The sequence below is a fragment of the Chrysochloris asiatica genome, unplaced genomic scaffold, assembly GCF_000296735.1.
Source record: "Chrysochloris asiatica unplaced genomic scaffold, ChrAsi1.0 scaffold00028, whole genome shotgun sequence".
In the NCBI taxonomy this organism is placed as follows: domain Eukaryota; kingdom Metazoa; phylum Chordata; class Mammalia; order Afrosoricida; family Chrysochloridae; genus Chrysochloris; species Chrysochloris asiatica.
Genome location: NW_006408546.1, coordinates 21,771,994 through 21,778,882, shown reverse-complemented (window position 1 = coordinate 21,778,882; position 6,889 = coordinate 21,771,994). Strand labels below are relative to the sequence as shown.

At 38.1% G+C, this 6,889-nt stretch overlaps 1 pseudogene; it reads left to right on the top strand.

Moving 5' to 3' along the window:
- Positions 1–6,889, top strand: part of LOC102820353 — a 53,956-nt pseudogene that overhangs the window by 42,326 nt on the left and 4,741 nt on the right.

The following is a 6,889-nucleotide window of genomic DNA, read 5'->3' as shown; positions in this document are numbered from 1 at the left end:
AGCTTCACTGGTTTTGCTTCTCTAAAGAACCCAGCCTGAGACAGTAACCTGTTTGCACAACCATGGACCTAAATGTAATCACTTGGATCCCTAAAAATGAAAGAGAAAGGCATGCAATTCAGTCAAAGATGACGGTGGAAAGAAAGGTAGAAGAAACTGGAATTCTGAGAAGGGCTCCACCGGGCCTTGCTGATTTTGAGAATAGCAGAATCAGTGACAAGTCATCAGAGCAGCCTCTAGAAGCTGGGATCAACTCTATGCTGACAGCAAAGAACCAGGGAGCTCAGTGCCATATCAAACAACTTCAGTGGACAGAAAAAAATTTCCGGAAAGGAAAGCAGCCTCGATAATGCCTTGGTTTAGCCCAATGGGACTCCTGCCAGGCTTCTGATCTACAGAACAATATAAGAATACATTTATTTTAATTTTTAGCTGTTAATTTGTGGTGGTTTGTCATGATGGTAATAGAAAATGAAGGCTTTCTCTATTTAGAGTCAATTCCTTGGATAAGCGGGATTATGTGAATGTTTGGAAAACATGGCAAAGAAAAATGAAGCAAGAACAATCACGTTACATCCTCTGCCTATTTACTTTTGCTAATTTAATTGTACAAGTTAGGGCGTGTGAGAGAAAAGCTAGACAGAGAGAACAAATTTCTATAGTGTTGTGGATTTCCACCGAATGAACCTGAAATAAACAACCTGAATCTTATGCTCACCAGTAGGTCCCAGGTCCTATGTGACTCTCACAACATTAAGCATCTTGTTACACTAGAACGTGATCTTAATATTCAAGGAAGTATAAGTTTCGAAAAAAAAAAAATGGTCTTCAAGTACAACCTGAGTCCATTGGTTGGCAGTCAGAGAAAGAAAAGAAAATCCAATCCAGTATTAAGGTTAAGAGGATTATGCCGTATTCTGTTACTTATATTGTTCTCAAAAATAATGGCACCTTGCTAAAGAATTTTAACAGAAAATTGCCAAATAAATTTTTGCCTTAAAACCCAACCTCAGGTAAAAGTGATTAAAGTACAAAAGTATCAAGCTTTCACAGAAATCTTCAACAATGAACCTTTGGAAATATTCAATCATTCTTTTTCATCTCATTGGAGTTAAGTAGACACATATCTCATCATTTCACCAGCTGCAAAAAAGGATTCCCCTTTCAGTCAAACTCTCGCCCAGCCTTAAGGCTTCTAAGGTATGACTGCAAATTACCCAGGACTTGCCCAATCCTCCCATAAACCCCTCAGAAAAACTTTTTTTTAATGTCTGAACTCAAGTTTGCCTAAAATGTTCCCACTAGCTATACGTTAACAAAGACTCAAAATGACTATATAATAGAGGAAAATCTCAAGAAACAAAATCCCCAAACTAAATTCACTGCCACTGAGTTAATTCCAATTCATAGCAACCCTATTAAGACGGAGTAGAACTGCCCCATTGATTTTCCAAGGCTATAATTCTTATGGAGTTCTGGTGTGGCACTGTGGGTTAATGTGCTGGACTGTAAGGTTGGTTTGAACCACAAGGTCGGCGCCTCAAGTTCACCAAGCACTCCTTAGAAACCCTATACAGGGCCACTATGAGTCAGAACTGACTCCATGGCACTTGAGATCTACAACCTAATCCTTATGGAAACAGACATCCACATCTTTCTCCCATGGAGTGGTTGGCAGGTTTAAACTGCTGACCTTTCAATTAGCAACTTACCAACACCTAAATCCAAAATATCCCCAGGGTTCCTTTAAAAAACACAAAGACTCTAAAATTCTAAGCAGTGTTCTTTTTCAACTGTGAAATCTCAGTCACTGAAAAACAGGAGATATTTTAGAACACATAAGCTTCGAACACTTCACAAATCACTTCACACAATCATGGTGCTTTGTTTTCAGGCATGAAATCCAACTGATCATAGAAATGATCTCCAAAGATATTATCTCATAAAAAGATATTCTAATCCAATCCCTTTAACTTATTCCTTGGGTAATTTAGGCTTCTTGTTGTTGTTGTTAAGGCTTCTTCTTAAGTTGCTTTGAGTTCTGACTCATAGCAACCCTGTGTAGGGTTTCAAGGGGTGACTGCGGACCTTGAACCACAGACCTTGTAGTTCAAACTGACCTTGCAGGCCAGCACATGAACCCACAGCACCACACTAGGATTTAAAGATGTTCAAAGGACTCAGCTTAATGCTTTCATCTTCAGCAACTACCATTCCCTTTCATTCATTTACTATCATCCATCAACATGTATTCAGTGAGTACCTACAAGTCACTGGTGATGGCAATGAGCAAAGGGATGCAGAGAGACTATTGCAGACTACATACCCCAATGTTCTTCCTCACCAGACTTTTAATTACCACTATATTTCTCTACTGAGTTGTTTATAGATCTAATTATGCTTTTTCAAATAGCCCTTCACTTCCTAGGGGTTACAATTAAAATCCTCCCACCCAGAACCCTGTGTTGCTCTAATTTTTACAACCTGATAAACCTGTGGCTGTTGAGTCACTTCTGACTCACAGTAACCCTATAGGGAAGGCAGAGTAAAGCTACTTCATAGGGTTTCCAAGGCTACAATCTTTATAGAAACAGATTGCTACATCTTTCTCCCTGAGAGTATATGGTGGGTTCAAATAGCTAATCATGTGGCTGGCAGCTGAGTTCATATCAAGATTACCACCAGGAGAACAAAATAACGGTGATATAAAAAGTCATATTAACATCTAAACAATAAACAAAGCACAATAAATTATTGTGGGTATAATTTTCTGGTGTGGTGCTCTAGTATAAGCATTGGACTGCTAACATCAAGATTGGCAATTTAAGCCACTAGTTACTTCTTCCAAAAGCAGGGGTGCTATAAGTCAGAACTGACTGTACGGCATACAACACCACCGCCTCACATATCTAAAACATAAGGGTGTGGAGCACATGACAGCTTCTCTTTCCCCAGGAATGTTATAATTTCATAAAACCAGAGAAGCACCCTCAAAATGGAACACAGTAAGATGTGTAGGAAAAACAATCATTCCAAGCCAGAAAACCAAGGCATATCCCAAAAACATGCTAATTCAGAGGTTTTCCAGAGATGACTGCATATAATCTGGGTCTTCATATTAGTTAGACTAGAGCAAACTGAGAATGGATGTGTAATATATTTGTAAGATGTAAAATTGCATGAGACAAAGATTGGGAAATCCAAAACCAAATCTCCAAAGGGCAACAAAGAAGGATGAATGGAAATGGGATGCTCAGAGAAGAAGGGGAAAGGGCTGTTATATTTAGGGAGGGCACTGTAACCTATATCATGAAGAAAAATGTGTATAAATTGTTGAATGAAAAATCTGCTCTGTAAACTTTCATACAAACTCAATCAAAAACAAAATAATAATAATAAAAACATACTGCATTTAGGGCTAATGAACAGTTTCATTTGGTTCTATAAGAGACTGACCTGTTTGGGGGAAAAAAAAAGTATAAGCTTATCTAAATTTGATCAAAATGAATTCCCTACATTGGAAATTCTTCCATTTGTCTGTCAGTTTGACATAATATGGTAGCTTCTGTGGTGCTGTCATGTTAGAAGCTATGCCAACAGTATTTTAAAGGCCAGTGGGCTCTGGTAGCGCAGTGGTTATGAATCGGGCTGCGAACCGCAAGGTCAGCAGTTAGAAACTACCAGCTGCTCCGTGGGAGAAAGATGAGGCTTTCTGCTCCCATAAAGATTTACAGCCTCAGAAACTCTGTTCCGGGTCGCTATGGGTCGGAACCGACTCAACAGCACTTAACAACAACAGGGTCACCATGGTAGACAGGTTTCAGCTGAGCTTCCAGACGAAGAAAGACTAGGAAGAAGGAGAGGTTCACTACTTGTGAATGTTTAGCAAATAAAAACCTTAGAAGAGCAGGAGCAGAGATATAGTGCCAGAAGAGGAAACACTATGAATTGTACCAGAACACTGTCAGATCTATGAAGGGGAGTCAAAAATGATCAGCATTCTGTAGAATTTATTTTTATCCAATTTTAGAAAAGACAAATACATCTTCTTTTTTTTTTTTAGCATAATCTTGATTTTCAATACACTTTGCCCATATGCCAAGCAGCTTTCATTTGCCCTTATTAAAAAATGTTTTACACTGAACTGTGAGTCATGAATACATAACAGTCTTCACGTCTTCAGCAGACATGAATCTTCTGATGCTTTCAGGGGAACAAACCAGGTGAAATTCTGATGGAGCAAGATCAAGACTATAGGGAGGATACTTTAACACCTGAAAAGGAAGTTTCTGCAGAGTGTCAGAACTGTGGGCAGAGGTACGTGGACATGCATTATCATGTAAGATCACAATGTCCTTGGATAGCAGTCCTCAGTGTTAAACCCAAAGTTTAGGTTTCAGCTCTTCAGTGAGCATCTCACTATAATAAGCACTGCTGACTCTTCAACCTTTTTCCTGAGACTGTTCCAATACAGACCCCTGAGAATCCCAGGACTCTAAGCATTAACAATCCAGTTGACAGTTAACTTTTGCACTTTTTCTTGGTGGGTGATTGAAGATGTTTCCATTCCATAGTCTACATTTTACTCTCAGGCTCATCGTGATGAATCCATGTCTCATCACCAGTAACAGTTTTTAAAAAGTTTCACGTTCCTTTGAGCATCGGTCAAAATTTTGTTTGCAGATGTCCAAACACTTCTATTTATGCTCTTCCGTGAGTTGTTTCAGTACCAATCTCACACAAACTTTTCTAAACCCAAGTCTGACATGGATTATTTCATAGACACAGTCATAAATTATTTGAAAATGATTTGCCACATAATCCACTGTCAATCATCTATTCGACATAATCATTCCACGTGCACACTCAATTTGTTATCCGCTGTGAACGTGGACAGGCATTTTAATTAACAAGAGTGTGAATCATTTTTGTCTAAACCTCGTAGTTTCTGAAGATGAGAGCCTCAGACTGAAAGGCATTCAGTATGCAACTGGGGAAGAGCTTTCTCCTCAAAGCAGAGTTGACTATGATAAAGCAAAAAGAGTAAAGCATTTGGGACCTTTATTTGTTCATGGAACACACAACTCAAAATGAAGAGAAGCAGCTGCAAGCATCCATTAATAATTAGAATGTAGAGTGTGTGGAATATAAATCTAGGAATTTGGAAGCTGTCAAAAATGGAATAGAACACATAATGATCACTATCCTAGGCATTAGTGAGCTGAAATGGACTGCTAGTGTCCATTTTGAAGCTGACAATCAGTTGGTTTACAATGCTGGAATGACAAGTATCAGAAGAATGACTTCGCATTCATCATCAAAAGGAATGTACCCAGATCAATCTTAAATTGCAATGCTGTCTGAGATAGAATAATATCCATAAGTCTACAAAGAAAACAAGTTAATACCACTATTATATCAATTTATGCACCAACCACTAAGTCCAGTGGTGATGAAACTGAAGACTGCAATCAATTTCTTCGTTCAGAAATTGAACAAATGTGCAATTAAGATGCATTTATAATTACCAGTGATTGAAATGGAAAGGATGGAAACCGAGAGGAAGGAACAGTGCTTGGAAAAAAAGGACTTGATGATAAAAACTATGCTGGAGACAGGATGAAGGAAATTTGTAAGACCAGCAACTGGTTCATCGCAAATACCTTTTTAAAACAACATTTGTTGTTGTATGTGCTGTGGAGTTGGTTCTGACTCATAGCAACTCTGCATAGGGTTTCCAAGGCTCTAAATCTTTATGGTAGCAGAAAGCCTCATCCTCCCGTGGAACAGCTGCTAGTTTCAAACTGCTGATCATGAGATTAGCAGCCTGATTCATAGCTACTACACTACCAGAGCTCCTTTCAAAACAGCATATAAGTCTACAAATATGGACCTTACCAGGTATACACAAAAATCAAATTGATTACATCTGTGAGAAGACATAGTGGAAAAACTCAATGTGATCAGCCAAAGCAGGGCTATGGGATGACCATGGAAGAGATCATAAATTGCTCATATGCAAGTTTAGGCAGAAGCTGAAGAAAATTAAGACAAATACATGTGAGCCAAAATATGACATTAAATATACTCCATGTGAATTCAGAAAGTATCTCAATAACACATTGGATGCATTAGACACTAATGACAGAAGACCAAAAGAGCTATAGAATGACATCAAGAACATCATACAGGAAGAAAACAAAAGGTCTTTTAAAACACAGGAGAGACCAAAACTCTGCAACAAAATAAACTCTGAACTTGCTCTTATGCATAGAGATGACTAGACAAATTAAGAAAAAAAGCTAAACAGAAAATTTCAAAGGTAACTTGAGAAGACAAAAGTCAAGTATTTTAATGGAATATGAAGAGACTTGAAGTTAGAAAGTCAAAAGGGAAGACATACTCAGCATTTCTCAAGCTGAAAGAACTTAAGAAAAAGCTCAACTCTCAACTTGAAAAACTGAATGACTCTGTGGTCAAATACTAAATGATGCAGCAAGTATCAAAAGAAGGTGGAAGGTATACACAAAGTTACTGTATCAAAAAGAAATGGCCACTTTTCAACCATTTCAAGAGGTAGCAAATGATCAAGAATCAACGGAATTGTAAAGAAGTAAAAACTGCACTGAAAGCATTGGTGAAAAACACGTTTATAGAAATTAACACAATGCAATTTCTACAAACTGATATAGCACTGGAGGCGTTCATTCAGCTATGCCAAGAAATTTGGAAGACAGATATCTGGCCAACCGATTGGAAGAGATCCATAGTTGTGTCCATTTGAAAGAGAGATGAGCCAACAGAATGCAGAAATCATCCAACAATGTCATCAATATCACATGTGAGTAAAATTTTGCTGAAGATAATTTAAAAACAGCGCCAATAAGAT